Source organism: Macrotis lagotis, chromosome 2 (assembly GCF_037893015.1).
Source record: "Macrotis lagotis isolate mMagLag1 chromosome 2, bilby.v1.9.chrom.fasta, whole genome shotgun sequence".
NCBI lineage: Eukaryota > Metazoa > Chordata > Mammalia > Peramelemorphia > Peramelidae > Macrotis > Macrotis lagotis.
Genome location: NC_133659.1, coordinates 293,663,906 through 293,691,171, shown reverse-complemented (window position 1 = coordinate 293,691,171; position 27,266 = coordinate 293,663,906). Strand labels below are relative to the sequence as shown.

Here is a 27,266-nt window from a genome sequence, read left to right as displayed (position 1 = left end):
AGATTCTCTAGTATTCTTGAGTGCCTAGGACGTTTCAGTTTTTTAGTCATGTCTGACTCTTCATGACCCCATTTGGGGCTTTTCTTGGCAAAGATATTGGAGTGGTGTGCCATTTCCCTCTCCAGCTCATTTTATAGATCAGAAAACTGAGGCAAACAGGGTAAAGTGACTTGCGCAAGATCAAACAACATATTAAATGTCTTAGGCCAGACTTAAACTCAGAAAGACCATTCTTTCCAACTCCAGGCCCAGGTCTCTAACCTCTAGTTGCCCCAAAGAAAGCACATATAGCCAAATATAGTTAGGGAAATATTTAATAACCTACTTCTTCCAACCTCACTTTCCTGTCACCAGCTCCCTAGGGCTTAATATTATTTCATAGAATTTTTACCCTAGAGTAAAATTCTAAGTATTTAACTCAATACTGTGGTTTGTGAACCCAAATGTTGCTAAAATCTTTGTTTAGTGGTTACTCCTTTTCTGATATTGAACCTATGGACATATCACTTCTCAAGATATCTTGAGACATGGACATATCACTTTCTCAAAATAGTTCATTTCTTTTCTAAACACACACACACACACACACACACATATATGTCTATGTTTATATAGATATATAAATGGCATTTGCAAAGTGTCTATTAATAATGATGTATTTTTCAGAATTGCAATTTTTAGATGGTAATTTTACAATAGTCTAGTAGCCTATAAAAACTTTACAATATATAGGCTCAACTATGTTTCACATTGTCCTGGCTTCCAATTCTCAGCTACCCCTCTCTGTCTCTGTCACTCTCTCTCTCTACATACACACATACACACATATGTACGCATACATGTACATGTTCATACCCCTATCATCTACCTTCCTCAATTTTAGTACCTTCTCGTTACTGACTATTTACAACTTTTTTTATCTAGATAGCTGACACGTATATAGTTATTGTTGCTATCTCTCCCTTTACTGTGAGTTCCTTGCGAATGGGTACTTTTACCTTTCTTTTTATTTCCAACTTTTAAACAAAGTACCTGCACATTGTAAGCACTTAATAAATAAATGTTTATTGACTAACACATCGAGATGACATTTTAAAGAAATTCCATGTCATGTCTCACAGTAAGGACCACTGATTCCCTACCTGCTTCCTTTACCTCTCATACAGTGAAAATTCTTCAACATGAAAAATAACTCAGAAGCTCTGCATGCTACGAATCATCAATCCTACGCAGATAAAAATTGCATTGTGACTACAATAAATCTTGGTATGTTCTCATTTTGAGGGCAAATGAGATGCTTTGAAAAAGGCAGGCTCTGAAACCAAGAAAGGCCTGGGTTCAAATTCCATCCCCTGGCAAAAGACCAGCACTGGAACCCTGGACAGGTCATGAAGACTTCTGTAGATCTAAGCAATTTTCTAAGACTTCTAAGTAATAATGTACTGAGCTTCACTAATCAAATGGGATTCCTTACCCAGGACTCCATAGATACGTGAAGTCTTAAATTCAGTCCCTCTACTCTATTCCTTCTCTTATCTCTACATGTCAGAATTTAGGAACAACTTTATTCTAATACTTTCCCCTCTAAACTTTGTATTTATTTTGTCTCTGGCTTCTTTCAAAACTCAGCTTAAACTCAATCTTCCTCAAGAAGTTTTTCCCAGTATCTAACCCCCCTCCCCTTCTCCATCCTAGTTCCAATCTTCTGAATTTGCTTTCTATTTTACAGTCTACTAGGTCACAATTAGTATGAATGATAAATCCCCTGAAGTGGTCACATTCATTAAATTCACACTCTTCAAAGTTATAACTATGTAAAATATGGGTATTGGCTCCATTCTGATGGAAATGTGCAGTGTGAATTTGAATGATCAGACCTCTCCAGGGTTTTTGTTTTAATTGTAATAATCAAGACCTAGCTATACACTACATTTAGAACTACATATAGTATGGTTATTTGCATATTTATATATTGTCTTTCTTATTTGAATAGGAATTTTGTAACATCAGGGACTATGTTCTTGCCTTTCTTGTTAACCTCAGCATGCTAAATCGTGTTTCGTAAATGATTGCCCATATATTTCCTACATAAATACATATATATATATATATATATATATATATATATATATATATGTAGGTATATAGGCATAAAATAGGTGTTTTATATGAAATAGATGTTTAGTATAAAATAAGTGTGTTATTAAATAGGGTCTATATGTATAAAATAGGTGTATATATGAAAAATAGGTACATATGTATAAATTAGGTATATGTATATAAAATAGGTGTTTATCTATATGTAACTTGCAATGCATGTGTTAGATGTACAAATATACAAATACATGCACACATACACATATAAATAATCTAACCCTGTTAGACTCTAAACTTCTTAAGAGCAAAAGATAGTCTTGATTTTGTTTTTGAATTTCTACCCCACACTGCCGGATCTGGCTTATAGCTCATTTAATTGATATTCATTGAAGCATCTCTCTTGTGTCTTTGATAATCCATTCAGTCCTGAGAGGAATCTGCCACTGTTCTGTGGTCCTCATTGCTCTGTCCTTTCTCAATTTGCCTCATATTTACTAAATATATCTACTGTTGACTCCTAATAGGTGAAATGTAAGAACCTTTCAGTTAAGAGTTGTTTCTTTTTATTCTTTTTGTCCCCAGAGCCTGGTAGAGTTCCTGGTATGCAATAGGTACTTGATAAATCTCTGTTTAAGTAAGCATGTGCAGTTTGCCTCAAAGCATTGATCCGATGGATTTTGTTTAGCAGACAAGAAAAGCAACAAGGAAGGTTGGAAGGGCTTACCCCCCCCCCCAACTTCTTTCCTTTTCCTTTATTTTTCTCCCCTTCTTTCCTTTCCTCTTGTTGTATATTGGGGAAAGTGACAAAGCTCATAATCTGCAGTCTAGGAACATTCTAGAATTACTGATGAATTAATGAGGACAAGTCTGCTTTCCAGTATAGCAGCTATGGAATATTCATCTCAACCCATGGATGAGTCACTGGAGTCCTGACAATCCCTACTGAACCTAAAAACAAATTGAAGCTATAATTTACAATACAATAGAACTCAAGACAGTGGCACATGTAGTCCAAGCTCTTTAAATATTCTATAAATAATAGCCCTGAGGGGTACAATTGACAATAAGCAAGGACTAGATGATGAATCATCAGGTAGTTTAAGTAAAAAACCTTCCTGATTAAATGCTTTGTTTTTAAGCCACCTGCATCAATGTCTGCAGAGGCAGGACAGATCAAATTGTTCTTGGGCTTTTTTTTCCCTTCTAAAGCTCAGACAAGCTTACAGATGATAAGTTTTATTATATTATGAAACAGAGGCCCAACCAAAGAACTGAGTATTGTCTAATTCCAATTATCTATCTCTCTGGCTAAGGATTTAGGGACCAGACATCACTAATCTAGGTTTATCAAGTTCCTAATGGCTTTAAGTCACATGGAAGTAATTTCATTTGGGTGCTTCTGGCCTGGAGACTATATTTCTCTGTTTTCCTTGAAGAGCATTTTGATGGCTATTGTTGATGTTATTGGACCCACCAACCAACAGTTACCAGATTCTCGAAGGGCAAAACTAATTAGCAGAGTCTCCTTTCCAAAGTTGTGCTTGCTGAGCCTAATTATTATCATAGACACGAAGGCAGAGGCCAGAGACTCCCGAGCTGTATATAAGCTGCAGCAAGTGATTTCTTAATCAAACAAGGAACAATTGCATTGAGGTCATGTCCATACATGTCAGACTATCCAGTTAATTGTTCCCCTCACACCCCTCAAAAACAACCATTCCAAACTATAAGACATTAATCTGAATATTTTATATTTGCATATACACTTAAAACTATATATTTAAGCCCCACAATCCATCTATACATATATATATATATATATATATATATATATATATATATATATATATACTGAGATTCATTGTGCCATTACACCAGCTATTTAGATTATTGGTTTCAGAACCTCTTACATTCTTAAAAATTGGTAAAAACTCCCCCACACACACGCACATTCCTGTTTAGATGAGTTATATCCATTCATATTTACCATACTAAAAATTTTAAAAATCAGTATTATTGTGAAAATAGTTTTAATCTAACAGATCCCTTGGGATTTCTAGACCACATCTGCAGAACTGCAGCATTAAACTGATTACTTAAACTGACTATAGCATCCTAGGTAGAGTGATGAACTTGGAACCAAGAAAATCTAGATTTGAATCATGTCAGATTTTTTTTAAACTAAATTTAATTTCTTCATTGAACAAAAGTCCATTTTCTCTCCCAACCACCTCTCCTCCAATAGAAACTTAAAAAAAGAAAAGAAAACCTTTAAAGGAATAATGAATATAACTTCTGGATTGGTTATGTTGAAAAATATACCTTGAATATTTGAATAAATAAATCATTCAATCAAAAGCACGTATCGTGATACTCTGGATAGTAGAGAGGTGACTCTGAAGTCAGAAAAACCTGAGTTCAATTTCTGTTTTTGATACACAATAGTTTTATTTAATGCTTAAATAGTTGATTTATCTTCAGAAAACTTTCTTAGACTCTACTAAGCAATGTAGTGGGTATAGTTCTTTGCAGGTGAAAGGAATTTTCTCAGCAAGAGATTCCTTTACTGATGAATTCTCAAAACAAAACAAACCAAATAACTCCAATGTGCCAAGTACCAGGCTAGTTGTTAAGGATATAAAAAGTGAAACAATGGCTATCTTCAAGCAGTTTACAATCTGTGTTCTCTTAAGCAAATAACTTGCTCTCCTTTTCAGCCTCAGTTTACTTATCCATAAAATAGGGATAACAGAGCACCTACTTTATAGGGATACCATGAAAATCGTAAGAAAAATTGGACATAAAGCACTTTTCAAAACTTAACATGCTATATTGTTGTCAACTATAATTATCATTACATTACATTATATATTAAATTCTGGGTGAATCTAGGTTTGCCAAGAACTCACCTCTCAGTCAACTGCAAAGCAGTTCCAACCTATACTAGAAAAAAAAAGCATGATGATTTGCATATCTTTTTAAAAGAATTATCAAGTTATGCAAAGAAGATTTGCAGTTTTATGTGCAATTATTTCTTATTACACTAGGTTATAAAATGTTTATTTTATTCTGTAAATTAAAAATTAAATTACATTAAAAAAGAAAAGGAAAAAGAAGGTATTTTCCGGTCTTATGACTCTCAAGATGAATTCCTCATGGCCACGTATTCTGTCTATTAACCCCTTACACCTCATAAGGTGCTTCCTATAGCAAAGAAATCATAAATGAATAAATTGACTCAATTTCTAGTCTCTTCAGTTTTCTACTTCAAAAATCACGAATATACCTTGAGAAATATATTGATTTTGAGCTACAAGGGATCTTAGAAGCTAGTTCAAATCTTGTTTTATAGAATAGTAAACTAGGGACCAAGGAGTTTAAGAAACTGGCTCAGGTCACACAGGTAGAGAGGGGAAAAAAACTTGGTTATAGGGTTATAAATTTCAAGTTAGGAGGAACCTTTAAAGACCACCTAGTCCAATACTTTCATCTTATAAATGAGAAAACTGCAGAACTGTAAAGGGTTGTAATTTGTCCAAAGTCTCACAGGGAATAACAGGAGATGAAGAATTTGAACTCAGGTCCCCCAAATTCAAATTGAGCATCGTTTTTTGCCAGACACATTGTCTCCCCTGATGGTACACTGAGTCGTGAGGGTGGTGGTGATGTTTAGGTGAGAGGAAGCTTTAAGCCCCACAATCCATCTATACATATAAAATTAGATGTTGGGCATCCATTTTTGGATACAACTATATCACATCAATGGAAAGATTTATTGGGTCCCTTCTTTGTCAGGAAGCATCATGCTAATGACTTTCAAAAGTAAGATAGCTGCTACCCTCAACAAGCTTGCATTCCACTGGAAGAATACAATATCTTCACAGATAAGCAAATATAAAATATTGATAATATGTGCAGTGAATGGAGTGAGTAGAATTGAAATTTGGGGAAATAGGGGACAACATGAAATGAGCTTTGAAAGGAAGGGGTTTCAAAATGTGGAGGGGAGAAGATGAATATTTCAGACTCAGGGGCCAGTCTGTGCAAACAGAGAGACAGAAGATAAAATGATATCTACAGGGAACAGTAAGTGAGTACCAAGTACAGACTAGAGTACAGGGAACATGAGGAGGAGGAGTAAAAATCAGTCTGACAGTCTGGAGCCAGATTGAGAAGGATTTATTTTTTATCCTAAAGCCACCGAAGTTGGGAAGTCACAGAAGTTTCCTGAGAAGGGATGTGGCATGATGATTCTTGTGCCTTAGGAATATCATTTTCACAAATTTGTGGAGAATGGATTGACACAGGAATTAGACTGAATTCTGAATAACCAATTGAGAGCCAACTACAGTAGCCAAAGGTGAAAGATGATGTGTACTGGGAGTCCAGTGGTTATAGTGTGAGTAAAGACAAGGGAACAGAAAATGAAGACTCAAAAATTACCAGCTGATTGGATAGAGGCATGGTGAGTAAAGATGAAGAAGTTTGTGAACACTGCTGCCTAGAAAAATGATGATGCATTCAATAGAAATTTTGGTTTGAAACTGAAGGGGGGGGGGACTGGAATTCAGGTGAATAAGGTAGAAATTCCATAGGAAAATGAAATCTTTCTGTGGACAAATAAGGCTCTTATTGTAACCAAGATTTACAAATAATTGTAATCTATTTAATGTAGAAGGTCAGAGGCAGATTTCTGAAGAGTATCCCCCAAAACTGGAACTAAACTCAAATAAAAACAAAAAAAAACCCAGATAAAATATAATGCTTTCTGAGTCCATGAAAGTCAATTCTATTCTATTTACATCATGAATACTCTGTCAGTTCACCTTATTTAAATTTGAATCAAAGGCACAAAATCCTTTACCTTTAAAAATCCCGTTTATGGTTATAGGAAATTTGAAATTGCCCACAGTCTTACCACATAGGAAGTCCTCTGCTATATATTTCTGAAGATAATGCTATTAGTCATTATTATTACTAATAGTCAAAGCAACATGTTTGTCTGACATTTTAAATGCATAATATGCTTTACATAATTGTCACATTTAAACCTACAATAATTCTGATATATAATAAAGGTATTATTATCACCTCTCCTTTTTTTTTTTTTTACAAATTAGAAAATGGAGAGGTTAATGTTCACAAGCAACCAGAATCAGAAAGAAGGCTTGATATTTTATCTTCCTGATGCTAAATCCAGTATGCTATATACAACAGAGAAAAGCAATACACTGGGAAGTTAAGTGAATTAGTTCAATGTCAGGAAACAAATGGATATTGGGGTCAAAACTTGAACTCTGGCTTTCTAGCAATAATACAAAGCTATTCCTTCTCTAAGACAGCAAGATATGGAATGTCACTACCTCTGAACAACTAAAGATGGCCAATATGACAAAAAAGAAGAAAATGATCAATGGGGACGCTAATACACAGTAGATGGGCTGTGAACTGATCTATCCTTTCTAGAGACCAATTTGAAATATGCCCAAAGGGCAATAATATTGTGCCTACCCTTTGATCCAACAAGATCACTTCTAGTCTGAATATCAAACAGACCATAAGAAAGAAAAAACCACATATATAAAAATATAACAGCACTTTTTATAGTGTCAGAGAATAGTGGAAATTGATGGGATGCCCATCAACTGGGGAATGGCTAAAGAAATTGTGGTATTTGAATGTGATGGAATACTATTATTCTGTAAAAAAATCAAGAGCAGCCAGACTTTAGAGAAGCCTGGAAAAATTTTCATGAACTGATGCAGAATGAAGTGAACAAAAGCAGAAGAGCATCGTACACAATAACAGCCACATTGGTGGATGACCAACTATGATAAATTTGCTCTTCTCAGAAGTACAGTGGTCAAAGAATTAAAGGACTTGTGATGGACAGTGCCATTCACATCTAGAGCAAGGAACTCTGTAGTCTAAATGCAGACCAAAGTATATGTTTTCAATTTTTTTTTTTTTTAGGATTTTGCAATGCACTGGGGTTAAGTGACTTGCCCAACATCACACAGCTTGGTAATTAGTAAATGTCTGATGTCACATCTGAACTCAGGACTTCCTGATTCTAGAACTGGTACTCTATTCACTGTGACACCTAGCTGCCCCTATTATTTTCAATTTTTGCACTTCATGTTTTTTCCCCCTTTTTGTTTGATTCTTCTTTCACAACATGCCTATTATGGAAAGAGAGCTAATATAATTATACATGTATAATCTATATCAAATTACTTGCTGGCAAGGGGAGGGAGAAAAATGTGGAAGTAAATTCTTACAAAAAAGAATGTTGAAAACCATCTTTTGTAATTGGAAAAATAAATACTTTAAAAAAAAGAAACTAAGGATGAAAATATCAATGGGCAATAGAAAAGAATTATGGTGAGTGTGAACAAACTGCAACAGAAGTTCGGATATTTCCTTGGAAAGTTTAAAAGAATATCTCATACTGAGATTGATCTATAATATACTTGATTCAAGAGTTTACCTAAATGAGACTTATACAAACCAGTCATCTCAGTTGACTCTTGTCATATTCTCCTGAAAATTAGCAAGAAGAGGAGGTATGCCCAACAAGGTAGAGGCTTTTCTCAATTTCTCCTGACATGGTGAGGGTACCAGAAGAGCACTGTATCTAAATTTCATGGAGAATATTGGTTTACTCTTTTCATAGGATTAACCCATATTCATTTTCTGTCATATAATTCTTGGTGACATTTTTCTACTTCAATTCTTTTCTCTCTTTTCCCTACTTTTTTTCCTTTTTTTGCCTTCTATAAGGAATTATATCTAACATTAGCAACACAAAGAAAAAGGCTGAAAAAAAAGATCTTCCCCTGAGGATTTGATATTATAATGGATAAATTAATATTAAAAAAAGATATGCTGCCAATAAGGACTGATACAGGTTTCCTGAAGATTAGTATTGATTAGACTGGGGGTTGATGCCAGATTGAACAAGACTTTGAAGGCAAGACAAAAGAGTTCAGACTTTTATATTAAAGGGAATATAATATGGTAATATTACATATATATAAAAAATATATATATGTATGTATATGTGGAAACCTAGCAAAATCAGGAGGAGATATGCTGAGAATAGTATCTGAGGAAGGTTAATTGATAGCCTAATATAGGTTGAATTAGAAAAAGGAGAAACTGGGGACAAAATGATTTCTGGTATATGTTTTGTTTCTTTCAACAGCCTAGGCATAGTATGGTGAAATCCTAGACTTGACCCAGGATAGTACTTTGGAATAGGCTAGCAATCAACTAAGAAAGAAAACGTCATCTACTTTCATTTTTTCCCATATCTCTTTTCTGATTTACTGAGGAATTATTATGAAATAAGTCAGAAAACCTGAATTCAAATAACAGATTTTGCTATTTACTGATCTTAGACATTTAAGTGACCTCTCAAGATCTGCATTTCTTCATCTATAAAGGGAAGAGGTTGCACTAGATAAACTCCAAGATCCCCTTCCAGCTGTGAATCCTATCATCTCATTCTTATGCAAAAATAGGGCCTAAAGTGTTTCTTTGTATTTCACCAACACTCTGCTAACTTTGAGAGTCAAAAATCTCTTCCTAATGTAAATCATAATTTTGGTGTTTCAAGACTGCTTTGGGTTAATTTGCCCTCTAGTCCAGTTTTTTCCCCCTCTTTTTCAAAATTTTCATTCTAATTAGATATTATGGTCAATTAAAGTGTAAAGATGATAAGGAGGGAGCATCAGACAATGAATTCCAAGTCACAAGTGACTGTTATGATCCCTCTTAGCAGGATCAGAAGGGCTGACAAAACCATCTACTAACCATGCCATATTTAAAAATGAACTTTTTAGGGTTTTGTAGAAACTGCATTAAGGTTGTCCAGTGGATAGAGCACTGGCCCTGGAGTCAGGAAGACCTGAGTTCAAATATGGCCTCAGACACTTAATAATTACTTAGCTACATGACCTTGGGGAAGTCACTTAACACCATTCCCTTATAATCCCCCCCCAAAAAAATACTACACTAAGCTTGAGCCCACTCACCCCAGGAAGTAATGTGATATAGGGGAGAGTGTGCCCCCAAGACTTAGGAAGAATGTCTATATTTTTGTTTTTGCTGCATCCTTGAAAGAAATACTTCCTCTGTAAGTTACTTGATAGGAGCAACTAGATAGCACAATGGATAGAGGAAAGGCTCTGTAGTCAGGAGGATCTGAGTTCAAATTCAATCATCAGAGACTTAATACTTAGCTGCATGACCTTGGGCAAGTCACTTAACTGCACTGCTTTGCAAAAACCAAGAGAACAAAAAGTTAATATTGATAAGATCAAATTGGGATGCTAATTGGTAACAGCTAATCATAAATGAAATTCATTTACTATAGTCTAGAGAAATAACCCCAGATACCCTTAGGTTTACACTCTGAGGATGAAGATGAGGCTTTCTCTGGGGACCCAACCAATTTGTGAAGGTGGGAGTCAGGATAAAAATAGTCATTTTAAATTGTTTCAAAAGCATTCTTTCACAAATTTAGGCTGTCTCTCTCATATCTTTCCTCAAAGATACATAAACCAAAATCAAACCAAATCAGACCAATCACATAGCTAGCTTCCTGTCTTTGACACTTACAGTGACCAAATTGCAAGATTCCTCTGAGTTTCAATCGCCTCATCAAGAAAATGACATACTATTAACCTCTATCCTACAAGATTGTTCTGAGAATCAAAGGGATTCATGTGTGTGTGTAATATATATGTACATATATTTATATATATATATGTAAAATTGGAATTTTTTTATAGACAAACTTTAAAGTTCTGTATAAATGTCGGCTATTATTTGCACCTACTGCTATTTGCAGAATTGCTCCTTAGAAGCCAAACATTCCTGGCAGAGTTCTGGACAAGTGGGGTACACAATTCTGGAAGGTGGACCGTCAGAAGTGATTTTCAAGAGACACTATTGACTTGTTCTACCAGACAGTTACATTTAGGACAATGTTCTCAGACAGAAAACAAAGTTTTTAAAAGCAGAGGGATAAAACAGTTTCTCAACAGTATTGAAATGCTTTCCTCTAAGCTGAAGAAAGGTCAGGACTGGTGGAGACATTTTGTCAGAACCCTGTCAAAAGCTCCGCTTCAGAGATCTTTGTGTCAGTTGTGATGGGAGAATTCAGGAGGGAGGACCAAAGGAATTCAGAGGCTCTGAGAATTCAGAGAGTTCATGGATGGAGGAAGATGCAATCGTGGGCTTAAGTAGAAGAGAGACCCTGACAGGTATGACCTTTCAAAGGGCTGATGAGTTAAAAGGCCATGCTTGGCCCAACTTCTCTACCAGTGTAGGAAATAATTCTGGAGGCAATCCTGGCTGGTTCCTCAGATTCCTCACCTTAGTAGTTGGTAAATGAGAATTGATTGAGAGGACAATAATTGCAATGTACTACTGAATACTGAATGCCGGGGAAGCAAATGATAAGGTAATAAAAAATGTCAAGGGGCTGTCCTGAAGGAATTCATATTATAATGGTGGAACCATGAACAACAACTAATATGTACAAGATAGCTCAGAATCTGCTGGGGAAAGTCATTAGTAGTAGTGGGATGTGGCTGAGACCTCCTTCAGAAGGTGGGATTTGAGATGAATCTGCAAATAAAACAGAGGAAACCACTGGACAGAAATGAGGGGAGAGAATATTCCCATCTTTAAGGGGTAATCAACAAAAAAGCATAGTCTGGAGATAGAATGTCAATGTCAGGAAGCACAAGAAAGTTTGTGTTTAATATGCTTATGTTATATGGGTTTTCTTAGTTTATTCTAAAGGGGGAGAAGGAAATAAGATTTTATGAGATTAAAATTTATTTTAATTTAAAAAGCAGTCTGCTGTTCCTAGATTGTGAAGTACAAGGAGAGAGTAAAGAATAAAAAGACAGAAACGATAGGAAGAGGCCATGTAATGAAAGGATTTAAATTCATGGGAATATTATATTTGATCCTGAAGGTAACAGAGAGCCATTGGAGTTTATTGAGTAGGAGAGTGATGTGATGAGATCTGCATATTAGAAATATTACTTTTGTAGCTGAGTAGAAGATGAATTGGAACAGGGAGAGACGAGGCAAGGAGGAGAATGGTTTTGTCGAAGTGCAGACATAAAGTGATGAGAAGACATGGTAGGTTAGTAATTGAGTGAAAGGAGAGAATTTGAAAAATGTGACGGTGGAAATGGCAAGACTTGATTTACAGAGATATTGCATATCATCTGTCACTATGGTTTTAATCATGACTAAGTCAGGTTTGCACTAGCTTGTATTATTCACCTTAAAGACTTGTTTTTCTGTCTATGACACTTTCATCATCTGCCCGTTACAGCAGTGAACTCCTTGGTGTGATCTAATCCAATTCAATCTAAGAATTTAAATCTACTTTACTTGAATGTCAAAATATCACTCTCCTGTCATCATAGGTCATCTTTGAGAATCAAGGATGAACAACAAGATTAACCATACTTCTAAATGGTGCAGGTGATAGTCCTGAACTTGGAAGTCAGAAAGACAGGGGCAGTCAGGTGGCACAATGGATAGAGCACAGGCCCTGGAGTCAGGAGGACCTGAGTTCAAATCCAGCCTCAGACACTTAATTACCTAGCTGTGTGGCCTTGGGAAATCCACTTAACCCCATTTACCTTGCAAAAACCTAAAAGAAAAAAAAAACAGACTCACCCTCCTGTGTTCAAACCAGCATCAGACACTTATGAGCTGAAAATAAGTCACTTAGCTTCAGTTTCCTCATCTGTGAAATAAGCTGGAGAAGGAAATGGCAAACCACTGCAGTATTTTTGTCAAGAAAACCCCAAATAGGGGTGTCTGCGATGGATAATACCATCTATATCCAGGGAAAGAATTGTGGAGTTTGTACAAAGACCAAACACTATTACCTTTAATTAAAAAAAACAAAACCATTTTCTTCTTATGTAATTTTGCTTTATCTTATACTTTATTCTCTCTCATCATATTCAACTTAGATCAATGTATACCATGGAAACAATGTGAGTAACAATAGACTGCATTCTATAGTGGTTGGGGAGAGGGAAGCAAGATTAGGGGAAAAATTGTAAAATTCAAAAATAAATAAAATCTTTCAAAAAAAAAGAAAAAGAAAACCCCAAATAGGGTCACAAAGACTTGGATACAACTAAAATTTCTTAACAACAACAAAACCACACCAATGCCTCCACCCTCAAATAACTTACATTTTATTGAGAGAAAAGGAAAGAGATATGAACTGGACCTGTGATTTCATTATTATAGAGAACTCCTGGATGAATGACCACTAACAATTCAGCTTGGATCTTCTCTAAATTAGTGTTTAACAAAGCTAGTTAGCTGACCACTGAGAGGTTAAGTGACTTGTCCACTGGCATTGTTTGTACCAGTATTTTTCAGAGATAAACCTTGTGTGCAGGTCTTTTTGACTCAGGCTAGTTCTCCAACCACTATACATGACACTGACTTTCTACAAGGTAAATAACATAAAGATCAAACAACCTTTTTTTTCTTGATAGTGTGGATAAAAGTCTAATACGTTTCATTGGATATAAGTTTAAATCTGTTACATCATCCCTCATGTCATGCTCCATTGCTAGAACTCAATATACAATAAAGTATATATAATATAATATATAAATATAATATATTTTAAGCTTTTAATGACTTCTATCTCTACTGAGCTATTCCATTTTGGACAATGTTCTCAAACCAAAAACTTAGCAAGATTTTAAAACATGAGAGATCAAATGACTTTATAGCATAAAATATCTCCTATCCTGATGTTTTCTTTTTATTTGGAAACAATATCAGGCCAAATCAACCATGTTCCCATGCTTAGAGTCATCATTCAAAAGATAAGGGTATCATAGACGAAAGGTCACCTGACATAGGAACAGAATTGGAGGTTGAATACATGTATCCTCATCTCAGATGTGTACCGATACTGAAAAGATCACTTTATGAGCATCCTTTTGTGTGAGGAGACAACATTTGGCATAAATATGACCTATCACTTTTGGTTCAGCAGATAACTTTGGCATAAATATAAGCTTGCAGTCTTACCTTTCAGTCTTCATATAGCAATGGATTTTTAAATTTTCTCATCATTTTACCATCCCACATTATGCTTTGGGAATCTTAACTCTATAGTTCTAGGATATCTGCTTTCTTGATTGGTGATTCCTTTCATAGTCTAACATTTTCAGCTATACACAGTCATACTTTATGTCCTCACCATATTTTTTTCCTTAGCCACCATGTACTATCCCCCATTATTCAGGTTTAGAACTATAATACTGAAGTACTTCTGGATGTCAATCCAATAATTTTTGATTCCATTTATCCATCACCCATATAACTTCCCATGACATTGTCTTATATTTATTTTCTTCTCCTATTAGAATGTAAGCTCCTCGAGGGCAAGGATTGTCTTACTTTCAAAAATATGTATTCCCAAGACTAAAAACAGTGTTTGCCAAGTAGCTAGTGCTTAATCATTTTTTTAAAATTTTATTTTATTTAAGACAATTGGTTTAAGTGACTTGCCCAAGGTAACAGGGTTAGGCAATCCTTAAGTGTCTGAGACAGGATTTGATCTCAGGTCCTCCTGACTCCAGGGCTGGTGCTCTGTTCACTGAGCCACCTAGCTGCCCCCTTAATCAGTGTTTTTTATTCATTCCTTCAGTAAGGATGGGGTTGAGTGATTTGTTCAATACCTCCTTAAATTTAATTATAAGATATCCCATCAATCAACCTCAATAATAAGCTTTAGGTTAAGTTTTTTAAAAAGGCTATTGGAATAGCAATGACTTCACAGAAATTATGTTTGAAGAGTCTGAAATAAACCTGGCCCACTTCAGGGGTCATCTATAAATTTTAAGCTTGATAGAATCAGAGTATTTGATAGTTTGGAACAGATATTATATTTCAATAATGCAATTGGTGAAACATTATTAGATAGAGCACTGGGCTGAGAGTCAGGGATACCCAAGATAAAATATGTTCTGAGACATTTATTATCTTTGTGATCCTGGGCAAGTAATTTAACTTCTCAGTGCCTCAATTTTTAACACCTATGAAATAGGGATAATAACAGTATCCCACTGCTGTGAGAATGAAATGAAATATTTGTAATATGTCTCAAGTGTAGTACAGTGTAGAATAAAAAGTATATATCTGATTAACGTAAATCTGTTTCCTTCCTTCCTTCCTTCCCTCCCTCCTACCTTCTTCATTCCTTTCTCCTTCCCTCCTTCCTCTATTCCTGTAAACTTTCTGAAGAAAAAAATCAATTGGTGCAAAAGGAGAGATATAGTCTCTCCAGGTCTTTCTTAAACTGGTGATATTTCCAATGACAGAAATTTTGACAAAGAGACTATTGACTAAAATGACCTCAATAAGACCCAAGGAAGGAGTGGGAGACCCTCAAATCAAATGCTGACTTTGCAGTTAACAAGAACGAAAAAGTCTTCTATTTTTCTTAGGGTATTAGAATGCTTTACCCTGGAGAAGTTTTTAGCCCTGGAAGGAACAGAGATCAGACATCTAAGTATCAGTGCATATAAAAAAAAAAATCTTCAACTGACACTGCAAGAATTTATCTGGTTTTTGGCACAGTGAACACAAAAGGATGCGGTCTTTTGCAAGGATGCTACTTAAAATGCTAAAATGTTCAGTCTAATTTAAGATGCTAGTATTGCTCTGATAAGAGGAAAGGAAAATGAATTATTTGACCAGACCAGAATTCAGAAGCTCTGCCAGTCAAACCTCTCTGTCATGCATTTTAAAGGTATTTTGTTGATTAAATTCACATAAACCTGTATACACATGCATAGACTGAATGCAAATTATTTCCCCCTAGTAAAGGCTGAAATATGAAGCCTGCCCCTGGCTACCCTGACAAAGTAACACAGAGCAAAAATAGAACAATCAGCAATAAATTGCATAAGCTTTCTTAAAGCATAGGATATCATTTATAAAAGTAAGGGGGAAAAAGTGTTGGTTATAGATCAAGGTAACTACTTCTATCAGCTTTAACTTTGAGCAGAGGATTTAAATAATGGATGGTATTGGATTCAACTTAATTGTTTCTTGCATAGGAGTTGCTAATCTCTGCATTAAATAATATATTCACTAAATCACATATTGATTATGAATAAAGATAGTAAGATACTTCAATAAGAACATTTAATTAGGCAATGATAGTAAAAAAGAAAAAAGATTACTTTTCTGGGGGCAAACAGACCAGAATTTTCTTTATTGTGCTGCTAAAATTTAAGTAAAATAACAAAATCGTTTTCCAAAAAAATTTTTTTAATTGAATAAAATTTTGTGAAAGCATTTTTGTCTTTTTTTTTAACCTAAATGATAAAGGCATTTATTTTATACTTTTTTCCCCCTGAAGTGTACATGTTTTTCCTTTTCTAATTTATCATCCATACAGCTATGATATTGTAATTCCAAATGCAAGGGATTGATTGTGCCACTCCCCAATAAAAAATACTTCAGTGGCTCCCTATTTCTTCTAAGATAAATGAAAAACTTCTTGGTTTAGTATTTATAACCCTCCACTGTTTGGCTCCAGTGACTTTTAAATATTTTTTTATATTACTCTCTTGCATTTTGTGACTGCCAAACTGATAGACATGTGAGGTACCCTAACAGTATTCTCATCTCCTTTGGCAAGGATATCTCCACATTCTCCAAATTCTTTGCCTAAAATGCTTATTCCTCACTTATGTTTTTTTATTATCTTTAGCTCCAATCACATTTTTGTTCAAGTGACACCCTCACTAGCCAGTCACAGATGATGACATTTGTTCCTCATTCCTGAAGAAGATGATGTCATCAGGAAGATGATGCCATGACAAACACTTGAATTGGATTTGAGGCAAGGGGAACTGTGCTAACCCACGAGATTCACTTTCTCCTCCAGAGCCATATGGGTCCGGTGGTCAGATGTCACAGATGGAGGCATATGGAGAATACAAGATCCTTTTATATTCACTGCATTGACAAAGTAATTTTAAAAGTAATTTGACTTGGTAGAAAAAAAAAGAATAAAAAACAGATTATAATATGTTACCAAAGCCAATTATGCAAAACACATAAATATTCCCATGAATAATTAGAAGATGTCATGGACTGGTCCTTTTCTGAGAGTCAGGGATAACCAACGGAAAGACTGAATGCTGTACTGGTAAAGAATTGCCTCACATCCATGACCATCTCCAATAGTCCTGATCCATATCTAGTCACTGAACCCAAATGGTTCCGGAGGAGAAAAATGAAGCTGGTGACAGCCCAGGACCCCCAACTCATATCAATTCACATGCTTGTCATGGTCTTCTTGGAAAATGAAGGACAGATCATCATCATCATCATACTAGTACATGAGAAATACTAAAAGGAATCAAGGGAAAACTTCCAAGGGATTGGATGAAGTCTAAATTGAGGATTTCATAAAAGGTTATAGGAGTTCTATTTGTGCCACTGGAAAATCCATCTTCTGCTTCTACATCCATGAAAAAGAGTCTAGAAATTTGAATGCTTTCTCCTTCCATGTTTACCTTTTGGAACCCCTGCCTCCCTTCAAAGCACAATTCAACTTCTATCTCTTGGACAAGACCTATCCAGATTGCTCCAATTTTTAGTGTCTCTCCAAATATTGTGTCTTTGTTTTGACTATAATCTATTATTTAATTACCTGACCCTCTAATAAAATAAAAACTCCTGAAAGGTGTGCTTCTATATCCTCAGGGTCTAGCAAAATATTTAGCAGATAGTTGGCATTTAATATTTATTTAAAATACTTAGAAAAGGGGTGGCTAAGTAGCGCAGTGGATAGAAAAGCAGTCCTGGAGTCAGGAAGACCTGAGTTCAAATTTGACCTCAGACAATTAATAACTGTCTAGTTGAGTGACCTTGGACAAGTTACTTAACCCCATTGCCTTACCAAAAAAAAGGAAAAAAAGGAAAATACTAAGAAAAGTTCTTTTTTGTGATGGTTAAGAACTGGAAACACAGAAGACGCCCATCAATTAGGAAATGGCTAAACAAGCTATGTTATATGATTGAGATAGAATATTACTGTGTAATAAGAAATGATGAGCAATATGATTACAGAAAAATTTGGAAAGACTTAAATGAACTGATGTAAACTGAAGTGAGCAGAACCAAGAGAACATTGAGAACAGTACAGTAATATTCTTAGTGATTCAATTATCCAAAACAATCTCAAAGGACTCAGGATGACACAAGCTATACTACTCCAGAGAAAGAACTAATACTGACTGAATACAGATTGAAGCACGCTATTTTTTTCCTCCCTCCCTCCCTCCCTTCCTTCTTTCCTTCCTTCCTTCCTTCCTTCCTTCCTTCCTTCCTTCCTTCCTTCCTTCCTTCCTTCCTTCCTTCCTTCCTTCTTTCCTTCCCCCATGCTTCCTTCCTTCCTTCTTTCCTCTTTCTTTCTGCTTTTTTCTTTCCTCCTTTTTCCTTACTTCTCTTCTTCCCTTCCTCCTTCTTTCTTTTGTCTTCTTAAAATGGAAATGTTTTATATGATTGCACATGTATAACCCATACTATATTGCTTTCCATCTCAGGGAAAGAGGAGGAAGGTACAGAATTTGGAATTCAAAACTTTAAAAAAAAAGTTAAAATTGTTTTAGCACATAAATAGGGAAAATAAATTATTATATGAAAATAAATATTTGTTTAATTGAAATGACTTGGAGGGAATGCCCCTCTCTATTGAACTAATGGATCAAAGACACACAAGACTTAAACTTTTTTTATTTAGGAACAAGGAGATTCATCTTATATTTTCTCATTAAATAATAACAAATGGAGAAACTTGAGACTTTTCCAAAACAAGTCAAATAACATATGTGATTTTAAGGAATGATTTAATACCATATTGGAAATGACAGATTCAAAGGAACCTCTTGAACAGGAACAATTTTATTCACTATTCTCAACCTTTTAGTTTATTTGCTTGATGGAAGTGAACATTGATAGCCTGAACAATGCCAATAAATGTTTTTTTAAATTTAAATTATAGACATTTGTTTCTTTTAAGTTCAGTTCAAATTCTGGCAGACTGCTCTGACCTCTTTTAATGGGCTGTATCAAATCTCCATCATTTTAACAGAAATCATTTGACTTGGTTTTTTCTAGCTCCTTTTCAGCAGACACTAGTATCCTATTCTATCCATGGCTTTCCACTGATATAAGTAATGTCCTTGTCATAAGATGGATTTTATCAGTGAACAATTTCAAACAAAAAAAATTGCCTCTTTCCTTTTCCTTCTTCCTAAAAGAGGAACCAAAATTGTTTTTACTTTGCTATACTCTGCCAAGTGAAAAATTGGCATGAGGTTGGTCAGGTCACAGGTCAAAGAAGCATAAGAAATGTCTTTTTGGGGGAGCTCTATCCTAGCCTTCTGCTTCATATACCTACAACTTGATCAGAAATGAAGGTAGAAGAGCATATACATGGTGTATCAAGGGAATGAAGTAAAATAGCACCAATAGAAGAGGTACCTGCCTAATTGTCTGCTGAGCCTCATCTTCAAAATTTGAATAGAATGCTTTTTTTAAGTTCTTAACAGAACTTAAATTACAATGGATGTTCATCAGTTATATCAATGGCCAAGTATCAAATTATTCTGATTCAGCAATAATTTAGAGGTTTGTGTTTTGCAGGTCTGTATAACTCAAATAATTGGAGGGGGAAGAATACAAGTGGAAAAAGTTCATTTTTTAAATACTGATAACCAGTCCATGATGAGTAATTTGCCCAGGAATATACCATATTATCAGTATTGAATCCAAGGTTTTGTGACTCCAAAGTCAACTCTCTGTTCACTATGTCACACTGCTTCTAGTGTTTTATGCAACAAAAATGCAAGCAAATTTTCTAGGATTAATTTTGACTATAGAATGAGATTACTTTATATTTTAATAATTTGAGAATGATTTATCCTGACTGCTTTAGTAAGAGGCAGAATGTTTAAAATTTGCCATTAATAAAAATCTACCTTTGCTAATGCTCCTTAATGATAAATGTGAGTCTTTAGGGAGAAAAAAGTCACAAATAAAACTATTTTAGCTAAACCACAGGAACATATTTTTATTATGGATCAGATGTTTTAAAGTAATGACATCAGTAGGAAGCAATACTCAATGGATATTTGAGTATGATGGCTTCTGGAAAAACAGCCCTGAAATCAATACTTTTCCTCTACTGTGAAGAAAAGCTTAATTTGGAAGTTGATGCCAGCCCTCTAGGTGGTAGACTTTGATCAACAACCTAAAACACAGGAGTGACAATGCTTATGATGGCCTCATTTTAGTGGGTCTTAGAGCTTTTACAAATAGGTGAAACATGAAAAACAGTGACCTCTCTCTCTCTCTCTCTCTCTCTCTCTCTCTCTGTGTGTGTGTGTGTCTCATATTCTCTTTTTCCATCTCCCTCTCCTCTTATTAAGGAAAAAAAAAGATCCCCCCCTTAGTATCTTTCAATTTTGATCTTTCACTCATAGAGGGCCAAAGGGCACAATGTGAGGGAAGTCTAGTACTTATGCAAAGGGATCAACACCAAGGAAGGATGCTTTCAGGAGTGGTTCTTATTAGTGCAGCTAATCCTGTAGTGGGAGTACAGAAGGCTGTTCTGGCTGATTATTTGCTTAAGTACCTGGCTTCTCAACCTCCAAAATTCATCCCTAAGGAGGGGAAAAACTATTTAAAAAAGAACAGAGGAGATGGATTAGCTTCAAGATAACGAAACAATACTGTGAAATAAAGGTCAGTCATAAAATGCAAAATATTTGAAATGCAATGGCAGAGAAGAAAGCTGAGTCAAATTGGATTGGTTTTCTTAAAAGCAGAAGTAATTGGAAAAGTAAAATATTAAGTGTTTTGATTGAAATCAGACTACTGAATTAATTAGTTAGGTTTACTCCAATCAATTGAATTTTCAACCATATGATTAAAACTTTTGTCTTATAAAAACTCCTTTCAAATAATTTTGTAACATCAGAGTCAATACATTCACTCACAGACTATAGCTATTTTAGTATGTTAAAAGTTTTAACTTTTTTTTGAGCAATCTGAGGAAACTGAGAATTTAACTATGGATTCTGAAGAAATGAAAACTTATGACTTGCAAGAAAAAAGGCTTTTTCAGGACTAAGAGAACTTAGTTGCTCAGAGAAAGTTTAAACTTAATCTTTCCAGGAAACAAAAGGAATATTCTAGAGAAAATATATTAATTGGTATCCGGAGAAACCTGATTAGGGGGATGGTATTTCTAGAACTTAAAAGTCAGCAGTTATAATTACAAAAGTAGACTTAAGTTGTGATCTTTCTTAAAGATTATGTGTTATAAATAATTATATATGTATTTCTTTTTAATATATTGTTAATAATATACCAGTAACTTTTTATGCTTAAGAGGTTAAGGTGCTGCTATGTCTTTATGTATCTATATGGAATAATTTTCTTCTTGTTATTCATTTGGTATTTTCAGTTATGTCCAATTCTTTGTGACTTCATTTGAAGTTTTCTTGGCAAAGATACTGAAATGCTTTGCCATTTTCTTCTCTATCTTGTTTTACAGATAAGAAAATTGAGGCAAACAAGGATAAGTGACTTGTCCAGTATCCATATCTACTAGATATATCTGAGGTCGGATTTGAACTTACCAGGATGAGTCTTTCTGATTTGAGGTCTAACACTCCATTCACTGAACCACCTAATTGCCCTATATAGAATATATACATATATACAATGTATGTGTGAATATATGTGTGCAAAAACATAGAAATATACATATGCATTTATATATCTATGTATACACACAGGGAGAGAGGAAGGAAAGAGAGCAAGTGTGAGAATAATGAATAACCATTTATGGAAAGAAAGTTTTTTCTTTTTATTAAATGATAATAAGTAGAGTTCAGTCATTGTTTAATCAATGACAAAAATGTAATTGTAGCAATTAATGTGAAAATATCTGAAAATACTCCTTTAATTACCTGAAGAGTGGAAAGTGAATTATTACAGAAAATATTCCTGTAGCAAGTAGAGAGGTGATAACCCCAAAGTAGGCTACACATATAACAGTTGACCCTAAACTCCATGCTAAAATTGTATTAAATATCTATTTTGTATTTATAATGTTTTGAGGGGGAATCACAATTAATTTCCATAACTGATTACAAATTCTATTTAAGTAATATTATCTTGAAATTAATCAGAAAGAATTGTTCAACAAAAATATTCAATTGTAAATTAAATATCACACTATTTCAATGAAATTGTGATCTAACTGATATGAATACCCATTCCTGAAAGTTAGATCACAATTCAATCATGACCCTTTATCCTAAGTGATTTTTATCCATAACCATATCATTTTGCTATGTTTTCTGACATGCTACTGATAACTAATGAAATATGTGAGCTGTTCCTTCACCAATTATTCCTTTTTGCCATAACTTTTCAGCTATGTATTTCTCATGAAATCTTTTTTGCTACTTTCCTAGAATAATTGTGTTTCTAATGTAAACATCACAGGATGCCTAACCACTCTCACTATATACCTTTATAGTGTTCTTTGAGTAACATTAAACTTTCATTCTTCATTTAATTGCTTTTTAATCGATACAGACATATGATAAAGTGTTAATCTAACAATATTACCATCATGATAAAGGAATAGAACATATTATTCATTTAAAAATTTTGCAGTAATTTATAAATAATTATGTAAGTACAGATTTCCTACCACAACTCGGTAAAAGTCAACAAAATCTAAAGAATATTATGTATGTGCATATACTTATATGCATATATGTGTTTACATGGTGTCTTTATGTAAATATTTGGGAAAACTAGATTCAATTCTTCATGATTTGCCAGTCTGCTCCATAATCATCACAAATTATATAACTACATTTCTCTCTATCATTACAGAGAAATACAAGCTATTTTAATTTAGTTTAAAAATATGAATGTAAAGATTGAATCCAGTTTGGACCAACTCTTTCCAAGGACCAGCTATTTTTAACTTTCTACTTCAATAAGATTCCCCAAAGAATTTGTTTCTAAATGTTCTATTGATAGACATATCTTCTACCTCTAACAAGAAACCACAGCTGAACAACACAAAAGCCCAAAGTGGAATGAAGTCAGAGGATTTGTGTTAGTCTCAACTCTGACATTTAGTACCTATGTTACCTGGATGATTCATTAAATCTCTCTGGGCCATAGTTTCTTCTATTAAATGAGATGGCTGTATTAGATGATCTCTGAAGTTCCTTCTAGCTGTAAATCTACGATCCATCTAAACACACCATGCTATGACAGCAAATAATGTTGAAAACCTGAGGCTGAATTTGTACCGTAATCCTATTTTTATAAAGGAAATAGTTTTGTTTGTTGCAACATTCATCAAAAAATATTGCCACCTTTTAGTCAGACTTCATCTGCAGAGTACCATCCTTAATAGCTATGAAATCCTTCCCATACTAACTATAAATCCCAGAGTGTATTTGTCTAAATTATTTGAAACCAATGTATTTTCAATGAGGACAGCTAGGTGGATAAAGGGTCAATCATTCCAGTAAGGAAGACTCATCCCTCTGAAGTTCAAATCCAATCGCAGATATTTACTAGCTGTGTGACCCTGGATATCTCACTTAATCCTGTTTGCTTCATTCTCTCATTTGAAAAGTTATTTGCAAAATGATCTGGAAAATGAAAGGGCAAATACTCTAGTATCTTAGCCAAGAAAACTCCAAATGGAGTCAGGGAGAGTTAGACTGAACAACATTTTCATTAACAAATGAATGCTTATATGTTTGTATATAGACATCCATATATATCCATATATATATATATATACATATACATATATATTATATATATAAATATACATTATATATGTAAAAATATGCATGATGTATAAAAGAATATATAATGTTTTTAAGACTGGAAAGACCAGATTTATGATTTCATTGGGAAGACAGGTTGAGATGTTTCCTAGGTTTTGCCCAATTTTTAGGATTCACAATATTGTGTGTCTGTAATAAAAGTACAATACATGCAGACATACATACATACATACACATAGATATACTCACTCAGAGTCAAGTTGTGTGATTTTATTGATATATGGAACTTGCTTATGGCAAAGAAACCTCCCCCACTTATACACATCAGCAACTTGATTTGCAATCAATAGTCATAAAGAGTGGCTTGGAGGCAGAGGTTGTTAACTTGACCAGAGTGTGTCAGAAGCTGGAGATTAGCCAGGTATGCTTCCTCTGACATAAGAACATGGAAACCCAAGCAACACACACACTCAAACATAGGTAAATGATGGAATGACTCCAATCTGGATTACCTGTGGCTATATCCTAAGGTAATTTTCTAAGAATATATCAATTGCGTTGACAATTTGCATATATGGAAGTTTCCTTGCCTAAGAATTCTTTTATCAGTGATGAAATATGTTTATTCTATGTGTATGGGTGTGTTTATACGTATGTACCTTCCCCCTCACACCTCTCTGTTTCCTTTCTCTCTGGAGCCATGACAACCTTGTCTACAAATTTTGTAGCTGGATCTCAAAAGAGATGCCTGGAAGAGATGTAGTGAGGTTTGAGGGGGTAAGGGGTTATTTCACAGGGACTAATACTATTCCCACCAAAGTCCTTAGAAGGAAGAAAGTGATAGAATGTTCTGGAAATAGAGAGTACTATACTTTGACCAAAAGAGAAAGCTCCTATAAATGAGAAACAGGATTGCAAAGAAAGGTTGGGATTATGGAGGGTTTTGAATGATAGGGTATGTAGATGAGACTTTATTCAATTGGCAATGACAACCAATTGGAAATTACTAAAGAGAGGAGGAAGTAATAGAACAAAATTGATGATTTAGGAAACCTAGTCTGGAGGTTATAAGTAGGATGAATAGAAGAAAAGTGAGAGTGGAAACAGGGAGACTAATTAGCAGTTAATTGGAATAGTTCAGTCACAAAGTAATAAAGTTCTGAACTAGGGTGGTAGTATCAAAAAGGAAGAGACGGATATAAATAACATAGTGAAAACAGTTGATAAGATTTGGCAATTATTGGAGATGTGGATTGAGGTTGAGGGAAAGAAGGGACCTGGAGCAATGAGTATGATCTGAACAAGATTAAAATGTAATTGGGAAATAATTAACAAATACAATAAAACTTAGATAACATTAATATATGGTTACCTAAGTCAATATGCAGACAACAGGGCTTCTGATGTATGATTTAACGGCCCTCCTTTCTCCTGAGAGGAACAGGATTGGCATCATCATGGAAGAAAGGTTTTAGAAAGAAAGAGGAAAGTGAATCATATTTCAAGTAAAACTTCATGCTAAGTACAGTTTTATAAAAATTTGGATAATTGAAGAATGAGCATTAAGTCTCTTATTTCCAAAAATTTAATTAAAAAATAAAAACATCCCACTCAGGATGATAAGCCTTTCAAAGTATTAAGAGACTAAATGAAAATGTCCATAGATTTTTTTCAGTATTATTTTGTATTGATCATAATTAATAATAATAATAATTATTATTATTATTATTATAATGAATGTTTTATTGCTCTTGTAACTATACACTAAGAGTGAAACCATCAAAAGCTCGATCTCAGAACCATAGCCCTACATGAACTAGAGTTTTGTCGTTCATCTCCCATTAATTCAGTCTTCAATGGGAAATTAATACTGGAAACCAAACAAGAGTTATCTTTTCTTTTCCAAGGGAAAAAAAGCCAGGAGCTACATTTTGAAGGGAAAAAAGGTTTCAAATTGACAATATTTACTTTTCAAGTTCCAAAAAAAAGTGTCTTTGATCCCAAATCTCTAGAAAAAAAGGAATTTGAAAAAGTCCTATTTCTTTTGATAATTTGTAGTTCCCATTTACATCTAAATGAAATCTTTGAAATACACCCATTACATGTTACTTGAAACTATTAAAATGTTCTAAGGAGAGCTAGACTTATTTTCCAAAACTCTTGATTGCTGGCTTTGATCAGTGATAAGAGCCAATGCCATACATCTTAAGAGCATTTTCAGATGTGTACCCTATACCTATTTAATTTGGCTATTGCATTAAGCATATTATAGGTAAGAGCCAGCTGTTTGTGAAGCATGGTGAGGCATAAGACATTCCTTCTCTGCAGTCCTTAGATTGGCATCAAATACCCACATAAGCAAAAAAAAAAAAACACCATTCATTTTTACTGTTACTCTAGCTGAGTATCTCTGATTTCTGGCAATTTCTAATCTGCTAATTGGTTTTGTCCTCGTTAGGGTCTACAAAAGCAGCCTGTGTAGTGAGCTACACAAAGACAGCAGCTGTTCCTATAACGTTATTATGCACAGTTACACTTCCTGGATAGATAGCCTAGATTTATGCCTCTGGTCCAATCTGTCATCTTATTTCAAAATTACTTTTTAATTTGTGATATGAGTAAATCATGAATGATGAGTCAAGCAGGGAACTTCATAACATTTACTTTAGAGATGAAATATTCTATTCTATAATTTAGATGTGTATGTATGTGGATGTGTGTGTATGCGTGAATGGATTTTTAAAAGCTAGTGTCTTTCCTGCACCTGTTCAAATAGATGGAGGGTCATTATCTCAGGTGATATGTCTGCAGAGAGCTAAAGTGTAAAAGAGGCACTATAATAGTATTGAAACACTCCAGAAGCTAATCTGGTGCACAGCAGCTAATTTACACTTTGTGGTGGGTTTCCCTTATCAGCAGAACCACATTTCTCAATTTCTTTTTCACTACTAGCTTTATCCCATTAAGCCCAGAAGGAGTGAGCCTTCAGACATGGCTTAGTAAGGACGGGTGTGATTAGTACTTACTCTCTGATGACTGCCTCAAGTTAGATGTTCTGTCTGTGTCCCGTTTTCCAAGTGAAGGAAAGCTTTAAAAAGAAAAAAAAAGAGAAAAGAGAATGAGTGAAAAGGGTGAAAAAAGGTAAAAGGCCACCAAGGAGATGGAGCAGGATAGAAAGAGTGAAAAGAACTAAGGAGAAAAGAATAAAGAGGGATGTAAAAATAAATCTGTCTT

At 34.5% G+C, this 27,266-nt stretch overlaps 1 protein-coding gene across 3 annotated transcripts in view; it reads right to left on the bottom strand.

The window, feature by feature from the left end:
* SYT1 (synaptotagmin 1) overlaps positions 1–27,266 on the bottom strand; it is a 731,190-nt gene that overhangs the window by 606,632 nt on the left and 97,292 nt on the right. For all 3 annotated transcript variants that reach the window (XM_074226490.1, XM_074226493.1, XM_074226491.1), the window contains exon 2: positions 27,059–27,120. The gene's annotated coding sequence lies outside the window, so the exon portion shown is untranslated. The remainder of the gene's footprint in view (positions 1–27,058; positions 27,121–27,266) is intronic.